This window comes from Mustela erminea, chromosome 2, assembly GCF_009829155.1.
Source record: "Mustela erminea isolate mMusErm1 chromosome 2, mMusErm1.Pri, whole genome shotgun sequence".
Lineage (NCBI taxonomy): Eukaryota > Metazoa > Chordata > Mammalia > Carnivora > Mustelidae > Mustela > Mustela erminea.
Genome location: NC_045615.1, coordinates 2,834,519 through 2,853,650, shown reverse-complemented (window position 1 = coordinate 2,853,650; position 19,132 = coordinate 2,834,519). Strand labels below are relative to the sequence as shown.

Below are 19,132 nucleotides of genomic sequence, written 5' to 3'. Positions count from 1 at the left end.
CAACAAGGACAGACTCCCCAGAATCCTATGTGGTGCTCCAGGCAGCCAGGAACAAGCCATTCGAGATGGCAAGTGGGATGGCACCCATTTGCCATCCCAGATCTAAGCCAGACTCTTTATGTTACAGTCAAGAAAAATGAAGCCCCGAGGAGGGGAGAGACTCCCTCAAGCTACTTGGGGACAAAGCCAGGGTCCAGACAGCTATTCCTGGCCCTGACTGCTTAGCTAACCCAGCCTCTGACTTGCCACTTTACCCTGACATTTGAGCCCTTGAGGTGTGCTTCCCACCACTGAAAACTTTCACCCACATATCCTGCATCTTCTCCCACCCTTGCTCATCTCCCATGTCCTTGGCCCATGGCTCCTCAGGGAACTCTTGTTCCGGGCCACCTTGTTGAGCAGATGCAGAACAGAGGGAAGTGGGTAGTGAAACCATATAGAAACCTGAGGGTTTGGGTCTGAATTTATGCTCCAGGAGCCTCCCAGGACAGAAAGACCTTCAGGGCTGCAAAGGGAACTCGGCCCATCAGTTCAGCCCCCTAACAGTCAATCCCTTCAGTCTCAGCCCTTACGCTGGTGAGGAAGTTCCTCATGATCCAGCTCCAGTTCAGGAAGCCTTGCTCCTAGCTGACTAGAGGTCCACCTGGTGAAAGAATTGGACCTTTGTGTGGGGAGGGCATATAGGACAAGCCCAGAGAGGAGGGTCAGTGGGGAGCACCTGCTCACCAGTTTCTGAGTAGAGGGGAGGGGTGTGGTGGCTTAACTGGTTCTTTGGCTCTTTTCCCTCTGGTACAGAACTCTGTCCACCCAAACAAATCTCTGCCCCCTGAACACTCCCTGAACTTCAGGCTCAGACTTTGGGGGAGGAAGCAGTATTCACCAGGCTGGCAGCCAGGAGCATCCCACCTCTGTCTGAAGCTCCTCCACTCTCAGCTTCCACAGAGAAGCTGAATTTGCTCCTTTTCCAGCCCCCCTCCCCTCCCCAAAGGGGCAGGATCAACCTGACCCTCATAGTGCCATCCTTTGGTTCCCAGAAGAAAGATTGAGCTTCCCACCCTGGGTCTGGAGACCCGCAGCTGAATTTTCTGTGACAGTGGGAGGTGTTTATGTTTCCTCATGTTCAGCTCCCCAGGGATCAATGCAGAATGCCGTGTCATGCTCATGGAGGGAAGCTTGGGGGTCCACAGGACAGCAGGGGGCCCAGCCGTCCATCTTCAGCCTGGCACATCTCAGGCTGAGCAAAGGAGCCACAGGGAAGGAGTCCAAGCAGGCCTTTCCAGACAGAATCCTGGAGGCCAGCATTCTTTCCAGGACCCTTAGCGGTCATGCTGGCCCCATTAAAGAGCCAGAGCTGTGGGTAAGCCGCATGGCCCTAGTTGGGCCTCAGGCTGAATCCTTCCCTCTCCCCTCCTTCCCATCCTCCCCCTCCCCGCCCTGAAATGTCAGATCTGCTGACATCTCTCAGTTTGCTCAGATTTGCTCACTTCTCTCAGCTTGCCTTTCTGTTCAGGCCCCATGCCACAGACCTCCTCTATTTTCCTATTTCCTGAGGACCTCTTCAATCAATAAGACAACTTAAAACCTCATAGTGTTGGCAACTTTGGTGATATTATCCATCCACTCATCTTCTGGAAAATGAGGCCAAGGTTCAGAGACAGGATGTGACTTCCCGAGATCACTCCTAGTGTCAAAGATGGAACCAGAGCCCATGACTCCTCTAGACTCCTTATCCAGAATCCATTATTCTTGTCCTATGGGATGTGTCTGCTACCCGCCAACCCTGAAACACACTTCCTCTGGGATATAGTGGTTGCCTAGGCTGATATTTCTGGAAATTCTTTAGCACTTTGGGGCAATAATTAAGGGACACAGGGCACAGGGAAAGGAAGAAGCAGGTGGGAGAGCCATCCACAGGTGTTATAATACCAGAATGTTCATCAACCACATCACCCCTCATCCATCCATCACACCTTGTACAAAGCAGCAAGGACTGTCCCTCCCTTTGCCTATCCTCTGTCCAGGCTGCCTTTTGGTGACTTCTCTTCTCTTTATTCTTCAGGTTCTCTAGTGTTCACTTTGGCTTGTTTCCTGAAGAATAACATGGTGATGAAGCTGATCTGTGGAAGGCACTCGGGGGCCCACCCTCTATTGGAAAACCCCTGTTGAGTTAAACTCTAGACTCTCAACAATGGAAACAGAAAACACAAATGAGAGACCATCTGCTGTGGACGAGCCTCTGAGTACCCCAGCTCCTCCTGACCAAGCCGTCCACTCTCCCCTGGTAACTCAAAACAAGTGATACACATCTTCTCTTCAGTGGCTTAACTTGAGATCCATTTGAAGGAGAATTCCCCGAGAGAGGGCCCATGTGAGCCCAGCAGTTACTTGCACAGGCCTCGCTGCCTGCTTTTCTCTTCTGAGGTAGGGAGGTTCTTGTGGGTGAGGAGGCCAACATGGCTCAAGACCCCAGGCAGCTTATAAGGGACTAAGGCCCTGAACTCTGTCTTTGGGAGACCCAGAGTGAGCTGCTTGCCTGGAACTCAGTCCCCTTCTCAGCTAAGACAGGTTTCCTCTGCCTGGACTCCCTCCAGCCCTCATCTCGGATTAAACTGGCTAGACTGAGCTGCCTTTAGGACTTGGCTTACACATCAGCTCTTCAGGGAAGCCATCACTAAAATGCACATGCAGCTTGCAAGAGCCCCTTATGGGGCACCTCAGTGCCCTGTCCTTTCCCATCATATGTGATTACTTAGTTGCCTTTTATCTCTCCCTCTAGGTATGTAGCTCTGAGAGAGAATTGGGGCAGGATCCATACTTCTTCAGGGTTGTGGCCTTGGGGTTAGCACAGTGCCTGGCACATAGCAGGAACTCCAGGAATATTTGTCAAGTGACTGAGTAAAAACAATGGGACCATTCACATCATCTGGGTTCTGTAAAGCGGAGCAGAGGGAAGGACTAGGAGACAAGGTGCAACCCTTACTCTTTGTTCTCTTTCGTTGGGTGGGTAAATCGACAGAACATTGCCAACCCGAAAAGCCCCTTTTATATTCAGAGCCTTGTGCCATCTATAAGGGGACAGATCCATCAATGTTTTTGTTTGTAGCAGGTAAGGCATGTACAGGGTACACAATTTAAAAGACACAAAGACCACAAGGGGAACGTAAGTCCCCCCCCCTCCACTGGCTCCCCCACTGTCCCTTCCCCTATGGACAAGGGCTGCTTAGAAATCTCTTTGCAGACAGAAAAACTGAGGCCATAACAAGGTTAAGAGGCAAGTGTAGTAAGCGAATGAGAATTTTACAAATCAGTATCTCTGGCAGAAAACGCACCCGGCGGCGGGGGGCGGGGGGTGTCCCCTCGCCGCCGCCACAAGCTGAGCCCCGAACCTCCAACCAAGGTGCGAGGTCTCCGGGCCGGGCAAATGCGCTGGACGCCCGCCGCCGAGGAAGGGTTAACGCCCCGGGCTCTGCCCACCCCCGCCTCTTCCGGGTATTGGGGGGGGGGGTGGGGTTACGTCACTTCCTGGAGACTGGCTGAATCCGGAAGTGATCCCTGAGGACCCAGTTGCAGCCGAGGACCCCGGCGGCAGGGCCAGTTTCGGGACCATGAGCTGGTGAGTGAGGCCAGGGCGGCAGAACCGCTGGAGACCTAGGCCCCCCAGGCGCCTTGCCCGCGCCCACCTGAGTCTCCTCGTCCGCGCTGCCCGCCCTGCCAGCACGGACCCTCCGCCCTTGATCGTTCGAGGGCCCTTGCCCCGGTGCATTCCCGGAGGCTCCGTCTCAGGACTCACCGGGAGCGGGGGCGGGGGAATCCCCTTGGCCTGGGATTCCCGCGTCCGTTTCCTGACTCTTTCTGTTACGTAGAACCGGTCCCCTCTTCTCCCAGCTGCTTGGAGTGAGGAAGTTTCCTGTTTCCTCCTCTTGTAAACGTTCGTTGAAGTGGAGGAAAATGCCTGCTTTCTCCCCTGTGGGCATCTCTCCACGGCTCCCGTAGACTCCCGTAGACTCCCGTAGACTCTGGCAGTCTGGGCCCAGCTCACTGATCAAAAACCCACTCGCTTTCAGATGACTAGTCTTTGAACCACTTAACAGTCTTTGAAAGACAGAACTTGCTGCTCTTTTGGAAGGGTCCAGAATCGAAAACCCACACCCACACTCCCAGTGTAGGATTGAACTAGTTTTAATCATTGGCAGGGCCATTACCCACTCACTGTTTTCTCTGGAACATAGACATAGGTAAGCTAAAATTACAGGAACCAGCAGGCCATGAGGAAAGACGCTAAGGAGTCTCAGAGTAGGAGAGTCACAGCTCCAGCGTTGGAAAGTATGTTGCTGTATGATGGCCATAGTAGATGAAGGCTCATAGTAGAGACTTCATAATACTTAATGGTTGATTTGTTTTGACTCGGTTTGCCCAAAGGGCCTTTCTTACCTTCAGACCCAAGGACCTGAATATCCACAACCTCAGACCTCAGGGGGTCTAGCCATATAGTTTGCTTGTATGAATACACTGTATGAGATGAATCAAATCTCTTGGAATCCAAGATCCATTTAGCATAGGGAATGTGTTTGTCACTCTGTCCTCATAGTCTAGTCTGTTTCTTTATACAAAGTAAATGTATGATAACTGGTCATGAATGAATGAATATAGGCGAATATCCTTCAGGAAGGCCCTTGCAGTCTCACATTTGACCATTAGTGGAAACTACGCACTGGCCACAAGTTGCGAATATCAGCCAGTGTTAAGGACAATTCTCTAATGTAAAATTTAGACCATTTCTGTCCCCTCTGCTCTCCTGCTTCGTAGACAAAGATTGATGGACAAATGTCAGAGAGTTGGTATCAGCACGAGAGGAAGCCCGGAGCAATGCCCTAATAAGCCCCGGCAGGAGCTGCTCTTTTTCCCTCCACCTTTGTTCCAGGAGGCCGATAGGGGGCTAGAGCCTTAAAAGCTAACTTTCCCATCTTGTTATAACCTAGTTAGTGATGAGCAAAGTGGCAGTCCTTCAGTTCCCTTTCCTAAAGAAATTACTTCCTTAAAGTGTCAGCCTGGGTTCTCTGACCTTGTGATATAGATATCCTCTTCCTAGCTGCATCTGGAAACTTTGGAATTCCCTTGCTTAATTTTTTAAGGTAAAAACCAGAGAGTACAAATGTTTTGTATTGCTTAGATTGGCATTCACAGTTTTAAAAGTCAATCTTTGCTTCACTAATCAGGAGAACAGAGCAGCAGGCAGGGTAGAGGATTCTCCTGGTGATCTGAAGCATGCTGTTTCCACCTGTCTTAAAGAAGGCTTTCTATCCGAGAACACAATAGCCTGTTTCCTAAGGCCTGTCAGGTTGCAGAGAATTGAAATTGACAACTGACGGTTCAGCAAAAGCTTGAGATTTTTATTCTGCAGAGTTAATTTACTAGTGGAGCTTTTGCAGCTTGGCATCTCCTTGGACCATGGGTCAGAACCAAAAGGGTGGCTTTGTCCCTCAAAGCTGAGATTCCTTTTTCTTCCTCTATAGAGGGTCTCTACGTCATCTCTTACGTGGACCCTGACCCTATCTCCCTGAGAGGGGAAGAGCACCGGCGCCTGGGCACACAATCACACTCAGTTCATGGCTCAATGGCTGGCAAAGGGAGCAGGGCTGGGTCCTTCTGATTCACTCCTGGAGTGGTTTTCCTGCTCCCAGAATGAATCCATCCATTCATCCAAGACTGGAATTCTCAGTGGGGGAAGAGACCAGAGTGACGTAGGGCCATCATAGGAGGCCGATGCCCAGGGTCAAGTTCACCAAGCACATGGGGTATGCCAGCCATCATTGAATAAGTCCTAGGGGCATGCAGCCCATGGTCCCCAGAGGGTAGCCATTGTTCTGTGCTAGGCTGGGCTTTCAAAATGTCACAGTGAGAAATGTCCAATATTGATGCCCTTTGCACACTGTGGACTTTGCATGAAGAGTGAGAGGTCTTTGTTCCCTGCTTCCTCTGTGCATGCAGCCCACCCACCCCGTTTGTTTAGTGGGTACCTGCTGTCTTCCTGTACCATCTTCCCGTCCATTCATCCACCGACCACCCACGCGTCTTCTCGCCAGGTGGTCCAGTGTTGTGCCCTGCTAGGAAGAAGGCCTTTGATATTCAGGTCAAACATCTCAGGTCACTGATCCGCTATTTGGGCCTAAGTCAAGCACTTCCCTCTCCTCTCCTGCTTGTCTCCCCCTCTCTCTTCTTGTGTCTGTATCTTTATTATTGTATGGAGGGAGAGTTCAGAAGAATTAAGAATATAATCTGCCTTATCCATCTGGCTTCACTGTCTCCAGGGAGCGTAGCCTTCCCTGGAACCACACACCTTGATGCTCTTAGGCTTGAGTGACAAGGAAAAAGGAGGCCTGCAGTAAATCTTCCTCTGTTAGAGGTCCGGAAGTTTGACTCAGAACGAAGGAAATCAGCGTCCATGCAGAGAAATGTGGCTGGGAGTTGGAGGGGTGAGTTCAGGTTCTGGCCGCCCCCCGCTGCCGCCTGTTGCTTTGGGCCCTGGCATAAGACATATCACTCTTGTTTCAACTGTTTGTAATGAGAGGGGAAGGGGCTTTTTCCAGTGTTTGGAGAGAGCCGAGGATCCTGAATCCCACAGCGTCTTTGTCAAAGATGTTTTCTTCAGTTATGCTCATCATGTCCATGTGTTGGGGCAGCTTCAGAATTGGCAATTCAACTGTTAGAGTTGCTTCCCTGAACCCATTATGTCGGTGTCTAACACATTAAGTAAGGCCTGCGGCAACTTGTTGCACACAGATCGTGCTCCATAACTGTTTGTTGATTTCCTGCTCAGTGAACATTTCTACTGTACAAGGGGCCTGTGCTGCATTTTGGGGACACAGGAAAGGCTCTCAGAACCAATGCCTGTTTTAAGCCAGCGTATGGAAAGTGCTGGGGCTTCACAGGAGTGACAGCCAATCACCAAATGTCAGTATGGCATCAAGAAAAGTTTCAACCAGAGGACGTAGTTTTAGTTAAACCTTGACTAGCCAGTATGCAGCGTTGCAGTGGGCAGTGGGAGAGGGGCCCAGGATAGAGGGATGGCGTGGAAAAGGCGTGTGGAGATGGAATGCATCAAGAGTATTCGGTGGGGTCAGTCAGGAGACTGGCTTGGGTTTAGCTCATAGGGCTGCGTGGATAACAGCGGGCACCAGAGTTAGGGCCCCTGGTCAGTGCTTGCAGGGCCTCCCCGAGGAGCCAAAACTCAGCTTCGGCTTTTGAAAATGGAAGGGTTTTGAGCATGGAAGTGACACGGGGAGATCAGCCGTTTCATGGGATTCATTTGGCAGTGCTCTGTATGAGAGCTCAGAGAAGGGGAAGGATGGAGCCTGGGGTGGGGGGAAGAGTGGGTGGGGAAGGTGGGGCGCGAACTTGGACAGTGGCCTCCTCTAAATTTTTTGACCACAGTTTGCAGTCAGAAATAGCTTTGATATCGCATCGCAGCACACCTACATTTGTACTTCAGGCACATGTGTGATGCATTCCAGTATTTTCTGTTATGTTCTAGTTCATGTTTAAAAGAATGGTGTACTTCCACTGATCTCATGACTGATTTTGATAGATTTGCAGTGGGATAAGGTGTAGCAACGTACATGATTGATGCGGGACCCCAGATAGACGAACACTGATTTGGGCATGTATTTTTTTTTTTTTAAAGATTTTATTATTTATTTATCAGAGAGAGAGAGGGAGAGAGAGCGAGCACAGGCAGACAGAATGGCAGGCAGAGGCAGAGGGAGAAGCAGGCTCCCTGCCGAGCAAGGAGCCCGATGCGGGACTCGATCCCAGGATGCTGGGATCATGACCTGAGCTGAAGGCAGCTGCTTAACCAACTGAGCCACCCAGGCGTCCCAATTTGGGCGTGTATTGCAGGGATTCAGGCTACAAGCCAACACATGTGACTCCAGCCAGCAGAAGACAGTGTTGCCCATTTATCTGGTGGGTTTTTGAGGGTCATAATAAGAAACGTAGAGGGGGCAATTCTGAAAAGCCCTAGCCACGTGCTGTGTAAGAATTTAATCCATAGATGGGAAAAGTGTCAGTCACTTTAAGGAATAGGGAACTGAAGCAGACAAAAGCCTGTACCAAGATGTTGGTTAATTAATAATCAGGGAAAAGCAGATTAAGGCAACATTAAGATGCCATCACACAGCCATCCGACTGGCAACAGTTTTGGGTTTTTTTTGCTTTTTTAAGATTTTATTTAATTTTTTGACAGAGATCACAAGTAGGCAGAGAGAGGCAGGCAGAGAGAGAGAGGGGGAAGCAGGCTCCCCACTGAGCAGAGAGCCCATGTGATGTGGGGCTGATCCCAGGACCCTGGGATTATGACCTGAGCCAAAGGCAGAGGCTTAACCCACTCAGCCACCCAGGCACCCTGGCAACAGTTTTAAAGTCTGGCAACACTCATCTAAGGATGAGGAGCAGGGGGAGCACGTGCCCACTGGCATCCGGGGTGCGAGGTAGCGTGGAGAGGAGTGGTGTGAATTGATCCAGCCACTTTGGAGGTTTCTACAGCACCTGTGACATTGGAAACGTTTGCACCCCCTGGCCCAGAGCAACTCCCGCCAGGGAGCAGGTCGCTTCATTGTGTGTGGGTGTCCAGCCTCTCCAGTGTGGTGTCTTTACATAATGAGACAGGTGGTCGTTACAGTGGATGAAGCGGGGCTGTGTATATGAATGTGGACAAATCTCAGACGCATAGTGCTGGACAGAAAAGTTAGTTTCAAAGTGATGCATTCAATATTGTACTATTTCCGTACAGTTCGGGCCTATAAAACAGTACTGTATTGTGCTTACAGATTTAAACGTATGTAGTGAAAGTCTGGGAATGATACCTACTAAAGGCAGAGCCATGGCTCCCCACCAGGGTGAGAAGGAGTGTGTGTGGGGGGGGGGGGGACGTAATCAGGCTATAGCCCTCAGGGGGCTCAACAGCAGTGCCTGAGGAGCTACACTGCTTCAAGAGTGAGGTCAGAGGCAAGTGTGGCTTCATGGTAGAGCATGATGATGCTCGGTGAACGCCCGAGTATTTCCTCTCTGTCATTTCTGAGTACTTACAATATTGATAATCCTCTTAACTCTTGTCATGCCTGGCCTGAGGGGCATCACAGCCAGAGCTCACATCACCATTCAGTGCAGGAGAACTCCTGCCTCCCACATTTGGTAGGCAAGGATGACCTGGGGAGGTAGGCCTAGAAGTGAGTTTCCCTCTCAGGCCCCTTTCTCCTTCTCCTTGCTGCTTTCAGACCTTCAGCAGAGAAGGGAAAGGGTCGAGTGAAAGCTCTTTGTAGAATTCCTGGTTGGTTAGAGACTGAAGTGAAAATGAGATTGGAGATAGTGCCTCAGAAGTGAAACAGCTGGGCTGGTGCCTCTCAGAGTCTGTCGCCATCAGAGCCAGGGTTCACCGGTCAGAATGGGAAGCAGGCGCTGGAGGCTTCTTTCAGGCTTGTTGAGTAAGCAGGAGAAGCCTTTCACCTCACAATGCCTTCTGTTTTCTGTTTATAAAATGGGGAAACGCGTTTTCTAAGGAACTACAGAACAAACAAACAGACTACCTCCCCGAATTGCCTTCCTTCCTCTTGTTTCTAGACCTTCAGCAGTGCCATCAGCCTCCAGACTTCAGTCACAAATCCTTTCACTACTCAGGAGGAAGTCCCCATTCATTGTAGGCAAGTGGACCCACTTGGGACTGCTGCTTGCCCCCGAAACAGAACAAATCACTGCAGCTTCCCTAACCATACTGACCTCTGTGTAACCGTGTCGAGCCACCCCCTCAGGCCTCAGTTCATTCATCATCATCGAAAACAACATCATCTTTATTGCAGATCCATACAGGCCGCTGACTGTATAGTCAGGAACTATTTTAGGAACTAAACTCGTTTGGCCCTCCAGTGACCCTACACGATATGTATATTATTGTCCGATTCTGTGGGCAAGGAAACTGAGAGACAGGAAGGTTAGGTAACTTGTCCAAAGCCTCACCATTGGCAGTTGGCAAAGCAAGGACTTAAAAGCCAAGCAGTGCGGCTCCAGAGTCTGTCCCCCCATTCAGCGTACTGGCTCTAGTGGGGAGTACAAGAGGGGACCGCTTTAAATGACCTGTGGTCTGTGAAGCACCTAGCGCCAACCAGCACTAAGGAGATGCTTGGTAAATGGCCACTTGAACTGGAAGATTTCTAAGATCTCACGAATTCTGTGATTCATTCCGTCTCAACTGCTCAGAGGTCAGCCTGGGGAGCTATGGAGAAGGAGGGATCACAGCTGAGCTGAGGGATTGTTCCAGTCCAAATGACAAATCGGCCAAGTCACAGAGTCATGCCTTTTATTTTTAAACACACACATACCTCCTCGGACTGGTGGCGAGTCAGGGCAGTATTTTGTATGTGCCCTGGTTTTAGATCTGGCTAATTCAGGAGAAAGACTGACAGGGGCCGGGGTGGTGTGGAAAGGCTGTGGTCAGAGGTGCTGGAAATGGCCATTACAGCTCAGTCCATGTCGCCTTCTGATGGGCTCTCTCCTGCCCTTGCTCAGGCTGAACTCTCCGTGGCCGGGTGGCACTGTGGCCAGCTGGCCCTGCCGAGAGGATGACCTCCAGCACGCAGCTGCTCTGCAGGAGCCAGCTGCCTCTCCCTAAGCCCTGCCCTGGCCCCAGCCCTCTGTTTCCCCTCCGAGTGTCAAGGTGGCAGTAGCCTTGGTGGGGCCTCAGACCAGAGAAGGCAACGACCCAAGGATCGGGTGACAGAAGGATGGGGGGAGGAGGGGCTTGTCCTTCCAGCCTGCAGAAGCTGCTGCCTTTCGCCCACCTTCCTGCTCTCGCCCGAGACAGTGACTCAGGCCCAGACCACTCCCCGGGGAGCCAGGATTTCAGCCACTATCAACTGCCGCCTACTTCTTTACTCAGCCCTCCCTTCTTTCTCACCTCCCTCACCTCCTCCCTCCCCCCAAAACTGTGATCCCTCAGAAAGATGTGGGGTGGGGTAGACTGAATCATTTCAGGGTTCTCTCCACCCCCGAGCCAGGCCTAGGCTCATTCACATTCGGTAGGAACCATTTCCAGAGGCCAAGGTGAAGACCAGGGAGGAACGTGTAGGTTTCAGCTTCTTTCCACTCTTCTTTTTTATTATTTTATTTTATTTATTTGTCAGATAGAGATCATGAGTAGGCAGAGAGGCAGGCAAAGAGAGAGGGGAAGCAGGCTCCCCACTAAGCAGAGGGCCCAATGCAGGGCTCGATCCCAGGATCCTGAGATCATGACCTGAGCTGAAGGCAGAGGCTCAACCCACTGAGCCACCCAGGCACCCCTCTTTCCACTCTTCTTTGTCATGGAAGCAGAGGACTCTCCAGAGAAGGCGGGCCTTGAGGGATCTGCTGGGGTGACCAGGGGATCCCCACCCAACTGCCATCTGGGCCTGCCTCTTGTCTCTGCCTCTGCAGTAGAGGGGGTGGGGAAACAAAAGATTGAGAAACCCAGCAAATTGAAAATGCAAAAGAGCTGTTTTTGTAAATAGACATTACACAAGAGCAGGAGTTTTTTTGGAAAGGTTTTACTGAGACAGACAGAATTAGCCAACTGGCATCGTGCTGCTAATAGAGATATTTACTGTTTGAAAAAGTATATTTGTAGCTTCGGAGAACATCCTGTTGACTTTTCTTTATTGTGAAAGTGAATCCCCCCCTCACCCCCTTTGTGCACATAGAACTTTTTTTCTTTTTTGAAGTGGGGCACGTTAAGGGTTGGAGAAGGGTAGGCTCGAGAGAATTGTTTTCTCTGTTTTGTTGCTGAGACCAAAATAGCCCTGTTTCTGCCCTCTGGTGCTCATATTTACGGACTGGCAAGTAGAAGCAACTAAGAAATCCTAGTCCGGAGGACAGGAGAGCTGCGAGCCCTCACGATTTCTTCCAGAGCAGAGAGATTCTGTGGGGAGCAGGCCCTGTCTTCTCTCTGGACCTCTGCTTCCTCATCCAAAGCCAAGGGAAGAACCCTGGGGAAGGTCCCGAGGCCCACTGAGCCTCACTGAGTCCCCGAGGACTGCCAGCCTGAGCCCCAACACCCCCTTGGGGCTAGGCAACCCTGCTCTCGGAGCTGCCGCCATGCTGATGCTCTTGCCGCTGACGCCTTCCAGAGCAGCTGTTTCTCCCCAGGAAGTCCCTGTGTCCCAGCGGGGTTCTAGAACCACAGGGAGGAGATCAGGGAGGGAGTGACAAGAAGAGGCAGAAGAGCTGCTTGAAGTGTAGTCCTTCTGCTTGGTCTTCCCCCCACCACCACCACCTTCCACCGCTTGGGTGGTGGTGTTCCCTCAGGGTACCTGCCCCAGTTTTCAGGCTCTTGCTCGGCAGAGGGGAGCGCGTCTGCCATTTGGCAGCCTTGGTATAAACCCAGGAGACTCTTCTCCCGTGATAATTCCTCTTAAGCTCGTTGAATTATTAGTTTGGGGGGCGCCTGGGTGGCTCAGTCGGTTAAGTGACTGACTCTTGATTTCGAATCAGGCTGGCATCTCAGGGGCAGGAGATCAAGCCCCGAGTTGGGCTCCGTGCTCAGCGGGAAGTTGGCTGGAGACTGTCCCTCTCCCTCTGCCCCTGCTCATGGGTATGCTCTCTCTCAAATAAATAAATAAATAAATATTTTTAATAATTGCCTGTGTATATATATATTTTTAAAAGATTTTATTTATTTGTCTGACAGACAGAGATCACAAGTAGTCAGAGAGGCAGGCGGGGGGGGGGGGGGAAGCAGGCTCCCTGCTGAGCAGAGAGCCTGATGTGGGGCTCGATCCACGGACCCTGGGATCATGACCTGAGCTGAAGGCAGAGGCTTTAATCCACTGAGCCACCCAGGCGCCCCAATAAATAAATATTCTAAAATAAAATAGAGTAGTTGTCCCTCAGCCCATATTCTGAGACCATGTCCAGCCAGGCTTCACTGCCAATGCTAAAGGGCAGCTCTGGTGAGACCTGTTTTGTTTTGTTTTGTTTTAGCTTTGGTTTAGTCAGATAAGGATTGGGAAGCCGAAAACAATGATCTTACCTTTCTTTGTTTATAAAGACTTATCTGAGAGTAACTTTTTTCAGGAACCTCAAATGAGAGTATGGTGTGGTATAGGGCCCTGGGGCAACATACTGATTTTCTCCTTCATTTACCCACTTACCCAGTGCCTTACCATGTGCATCAGACTGGGCTATACGCTCCCTGAGATGATAGAACAAGTCAGTCTTGTTCATCCCGATAGTCCTAGAACCTAGAGTAGTTCTAGGTTAAAGGAGGCCCCCGATGAATATTTGCTGAAATTCATTCAATGAAAGGTTGAACGTAGCACTGTACCTACAGTACTTACAGGAGTTGCAAAGAAGCAGAACGTGCAGTCCCTGCACTAGAGGGCTTATGTGTCAGAATGAGAAAGCAAGATTTTATACACGGCAAAGTTGGTTAGCCTGACCCTTTACCAAGAAGAGTGTAACAGTGAATCACAGCACTGGGTCTAAGAGAGCAAGCTGATCATCTAGATGCCTGAAGAAGAAGGCTCTGGGACAGAACTCAAAGATCCGATCTTTGTACCTTTTAGGAAACTAGGAACAAAAAGATATTTCCTGGGGCATCTGGTTGGCTCAGTCGGTTAAGCGTCTGCCGTTGGCTCAGGTCATGATCTCAGGGTCCTGGGATTGAGCCCCATGTCGGGCTCCCCGCTGCTTAGCGGGGAGCCTGTTTCTCCCTCTGCCTCTGAGTCTCCCCTAGCTTACGTCCTCTCCCTCTCTCTCTCTCAAATAAATAAAATCTTTTAAAAAGCGAAAGAAAGAAAGAAAGAAAGAAAGAAAGAAAGAAAGAAAGAAAGAAACCAAAAGGATAATTTCTTTACTAATTGGAAGCTTTCTGTCTGAAACCAGAGGCCTTTTTCATATTTAATGGTGAAAGGTCAGCCTTGAAACATTCTTAGTACTAAGTCAGAAACATTTCTCTACAGTTTCTGGCCAATGCTATATAACACAAGACAAGAAGTGGGTACAGGGGCACCTGGGTGGCTCAGTGGGTTAAAGCCTCTGCCTTCGGCTCAGGTCATGATCCAGGGTCCTGGGATCAGGCCCCGCATCGGGCTCTCTGCTCAGTGGGGAGCCTGCTTCCTCCTCTCTCTCTGCCTGCCTCTCTGCCTACTTGTGATCTGTCAAATAAATAAATAAAAATCTTTAAAAAAAAAAAAAAAAGTGGGTACAAAATATTGGAAAAGGAAAGGGAAGTTTTGTCATTATTTTCAAGTGATATGACTGTCTATTTGGAAAACCTAATTGTTTTTTTTTCCTTGCTGAATTTCTCGGGCTATGTAGGTTAAGTATGTAGGTGTGATGACTGGTTTCAGGGTAAATACTTAATACCCAGTAGCTTTCCTGTGTGCTAGGACAATAAAATGAAAAAGAGAATTCCATTTGAGTATAATCAAGTGGAATTGGTGTGGGGCTAAAACTTCCATATGTCAGTGTTACTTTGGGATCTTGATATTCAACAGAATAAAAGTACAGGACCTATATGAAAAAACTCATAAGACTAAAGCATATAATAAAAATACTTGAGTGTGGGGCGCCTGGGTGGCTCAGTGGGTTAAGCCGCTGCCTTCGGCTCAGGTCATGATCTCAGGGTCCTGGGATCGAGTCCCGCATCGGGCTCTCTGCTCAGCAGGGAGCCTGCTTCCTCCTCTCTCTCTCTCTCTCTCTCTCTCTGCCTCTCTGCCTACTTGTGATCTCTCTCTGTCAAATAAATAAAATAAAAATCTTAAAAAAAAAATACTTGAGTGAATAGAAGGAAATATTATGGCCCTGGGTGAGCAAACCTAGTATTTGTAAAAAATGTAGGATCTTCAAAAGTTAATCTATCTATAAATGTAATGCATTTTCAGAAATAAGTATCCTGATTTGGGGAGGTGGGGTACACAGCATATGACTTTGAAGTTTATCTTAAATATAAAGACAAATTAAAATAGCCAATTACCTGAAATAAAATGTAGTGAGAAGGATCTGTTTGGGTAGATATTAAGAACTGTTATAAACCTGAATAATTAAATCTTTGTTATTGGCAAACCTATAGACAGGTCTGTGGTATGAAAGAGAAGTATTTCATGCTAATGAAATGATTTCTCAAAGACAGTTTATTTTCTAAATTATGTTAAAACAACTGGCTAACCATATACTCAAACTCTAAATGGAGTAATGATTTAAATATAAAAAATAAATCACTAAAATTCATATGAAATGCAAGGGACACAGATAAACAAAACAGTCTTGGCAAAGTTGGACAGCTCAATACTTCTCAGTCTCAAAACTTACAACAGAGGTCCAGTAAGTAGGACATTGTGGTACTAGCATAAAGATAGACATGTAGATCAGTGGAATCGAATCAAGAGTTCAGAAATAAAGCCTTACATTTATGGTCAGTTGACTTTTTTTGTAAGGAGGCCAGGACAGTTCAACAGGGAAGTTGTAGTCTTTTCAACAGCACTGGGGTAACTGGATATCCACATGTGAAAGAATGAAGTAGGACCCTTACCTCACACCATTCACAAAAATCGACTCAAAATAGATCAAAGTCCTAAATGTAAAAGCTAAAACTACAAAATCCTAAGAAGAAAACATAGGGGTGAGTCTTCATGACCTCGAATTTGGCAAAGAATTCTTAGACATGATGCCAAAAAGCACAAACAACAAAAGAAAAAATAGACTTCAAAACCTAAAACGTCTGTGCTTCAAAGGACACCATGAAAAGAGTGAAAAAAAAAACACAATTCACAAATGAGAGAAAATGTTTGCAAATCATATATCTGATCAGGAATTTCTACCCAGAATAGATGAAAAACTCTTACAACTCAACAATTTAAAAAGGCAACCCATTTTTAAAACAGGCAAAGGATTTGAATGGATATTTCTCCAAAGAAGACATACAGATGCCTGATAAGCACATGAAAAGGTGTTCAACATCATTAGTCATTAGAGACGTGTCAGTCAAACAACGATGAAATAACCCTCATACCCACTGGAATGGTTAAAGTAAAAAAGACAAGGACAAGTGTTGGTGAGGATGTGAAGAAACAGGAACCCTCACCCACTGCTGGTGGTTGTAAAATGGCACAGCCGCTTGGAAAAGTCTGACAGCTCCTCAGAAATGTAAGCATAGACTTAACCGTATGGTCCAGCACTTTCGCTCCTAGGTGTATCCTCAAGAGAAATGAAAATGTATGTCCACATACAAACACGTGCACAGACGTTCATAGCAGCAGCATTCGTAATGGCCAGAAAGTAGAACAACCCAAGTGTCCATCACCTAGTGAGTGAATGGATAGATGGAGAGTGAGTGAGTGGATCCAGATGGTATATCCCTGGATTGGAATATTATTCCACGATGAAAGACGAATGAAGTCCTGATATATGCCACAAAGTGGGTGATCCTTGAAAACATTTTGCCACTTGAAAGAAGCTAACACAAAAGGCTACTTCCTATATAATTCCATTTACATGAACTGTGCATACTAGAAAGCCATAGACACAGTGGATTAATGCTTTGCCAGCGGGCTGGAGGGAGGGGAGAAGTGGAGGTGATTGCTAATAGACCCGGGGTTTCTCTTGGGGTGATGAAAATGTTCTGAACTTAGATGGTGGTGATGGTTACACACTTCCGAATGTAGTAAAAACAACTAGACTGTACACTGGGTGAATGTTATGGTATATAAATTATATCTCAATAAAGCTGTTACTTAAAACTTAATAAATCAGCGGGGCCTGGGTGCCTCAGTCGATTAAGCATCTGCCTTCGGCTCAGGTCATGATCCCAGGGTTCTGGGATTGAGACCTGCATTGGGCTCCCTGCTCAGTGGAGAGTCTGCTTCTCCCTCTCCCTCTACCTGCCGTTCTGCTTACTTGTGCTATCTCTCTGTCAAATAAATAAATAAAATCTTTTTTTTTAAAGTTAATAAATCAGCTTCCAAGTAAAGATGACAGATTGAATACATTCATCTAATTCATCTCCCTTACAAATCCTACCAAAAGCACACTAAAGAGGTTTGTTTGTTTGTTTGTTTGTTTTAAGGCACAGATCTCCAGATTCAGGGAGAATAGAAACATAGACATCATTTGGGAATTGGGATGCAGTTACGTGCAGTAACTGTCTTAATTTCCGAGAAGGCCAAATCCTAAACTGGCATTTAGGAAAACCAAGAGCCATCGCAACTTATGTTATGGAATCCTCGAAAGTTCAGGAATTAGTGGCAGTAGGTGCTTCTAGAAGTGGGATGAAGCCAAGCGCTCAGATCAGAAGGACGGGTTGAAAGCTGTTTCTGAGCAAGTTTAGAGCCCTGCCATCTCCTCCCCAACTCCAGTGTCCCTGGGAGACTGTCCCTGCCTCACCCTAGCTAAAGAACGAAGGGGCCCTACCCCTTGGAGAGTATGAGACAGGGAGTTCCTATACTGGATTTACTATGTGAAAACTATTTAATAAAGTTAAGCTTCAGGGCCCCTGGCTTGCGTGGACCTTGTCCAGGGCCCTGGAAGGAGCCCTCGCTGTGTGTTCACGTGATCCTGTATTTTTCGTGAACATCAAAAATGTAGTTATACTGCACTCGGTTAAAAAGAGCTCTGCCTTCACTTCCTCCTTTTTCTGCTTTATACTAACTCTCGTGTCAGGCAGCTGTGGAGTAGTGTAGGCCTTTTTTTGGGGATGTGACTGGAGGATTGAATTGGGAGTATGCTGCTTTAGCTGCAATTTGTAGACATATTTTGAAAACTTTGCTAAAACCACGAGAAAGTGCAGATACCTGAGTGCAGATATACAAAGGGTACCTTTGGTCCTCTTTAAGTGTACTTAAAAACGGGAAAGGGGCATGGCTCAGTCAGTAGAAAAGGCAACGCAATCTCGAGGTTGTGAGTTCAAGCCCCATGTTGGGCATACTTAAAAAAAAAAAAAAGTATACCTTTAACTTTCACAATGTTACATATATCCATTGTATCTCAGTAAAGCTGGAAAACATTTTGAAAAAGAAAAAAAAGCTGAGGGGAAAAATTGGGTCAAAACAAAAGTGACAACGGTGAACAATTAGAGATATTCTTGAAATCAAAGTACAACAGAACATTTTCAAATTGTGCTAAAAGCTAGTAATTCATTGCTAGAACAAGATCAGTTTTAATTAGGAGCAATCATTCATGTTTGATGATCTAGTTAATAAAGAGGAGGAGCAAATCATATGAACACGCTGATAAAACATTTAAATTTGTCAACACGAAGATAACAAAGATGACAAAACCCATGGTGTGTGCTCCTCCAGGGACAAGCTGGTTACCCCCATTAATTCAGAGAGCGGTTAAGATTAGTCATCATACAAGGAAACCTGATAAGTGTCTTGAAATCTTAGTTTATTTATGAGAGAAACATCAGGTTTTCCTAAATTTTCAACAGTCCTAAAATTTTTATTGTATTTATATATTACTGGTAAGTTGGAAAAAAGCTTTTCTAAACTGTCAGTAATAGAAAACAAATTTCAGTCGACCATACAAGAGGAAAGGCTGAATTACCTTTCTTTTCTCCCGAAGAAAATGATGTTAACCCACTCTGTGTCACATGAAAAGGCAATCATAGACTACGCAGCTGAAAAATGTAGGGAAATGAATACAGAGGTGTGTCAGGCAGATGATTAATAAAAATATTAGGTTATTCTTGATTTTCTGATGTTCGTGTTGTCAGCTTCTATAACTTGTAATTTGTTATGTTCTTTTCTCTAAGTAAACACTCAGTTTCATGACTATTTTTATATTTGGGGTTTTTAAAGAAAAATTTTTTTTAAGATTTTATTTTTAAGTAATCTCTACACCCAACATGGGGCTCAAACTCACAACCCTGAGATCAAGAGTCACATGCTCCACTGACTGAGCCAACAGGGGGCCCTGTCCTATTCTTATATTTGTAAATTTGTATTCTTTTTCTTTAAAGGGGCCTGCAAAATCATATATGCTTCAGGCCCACAAAACTCAGATCCACTGTAAGCCCAGTTGAGGACAGGACTGCCATCCTGAAGGCAGGAGGATGAAGTGAAGGAGTGTGTGGGGAGTGCTGAGACAACCCTTCAAATCTTCATGGCACCTG

At 47.5% G+C, this 19,132-nt stretch overlaps 1 protein-coding gene across 1 annotated transcript in view; it reads left to right on the top strand.

Annotated features, from left to right (window-relative positions):
• Window positions 1–3,594: 3,594 nt before the first annotated feature.
• Window positions 3,595–19,132, top strand: part of BIN3 (bridging integrator 3) — a 43,309-nt gene continuing 27,771 nt past the window's right edge. Inside the window, exon 1 of the mRNA XM_032332161.1 lies at window positions 3,595–3,613. The gene's annotated coding sequence lies outside the window, so the exon portion shown is untranslated. The remainder of the gene's footprint in view (window positions 3,614–19,132) is intronic.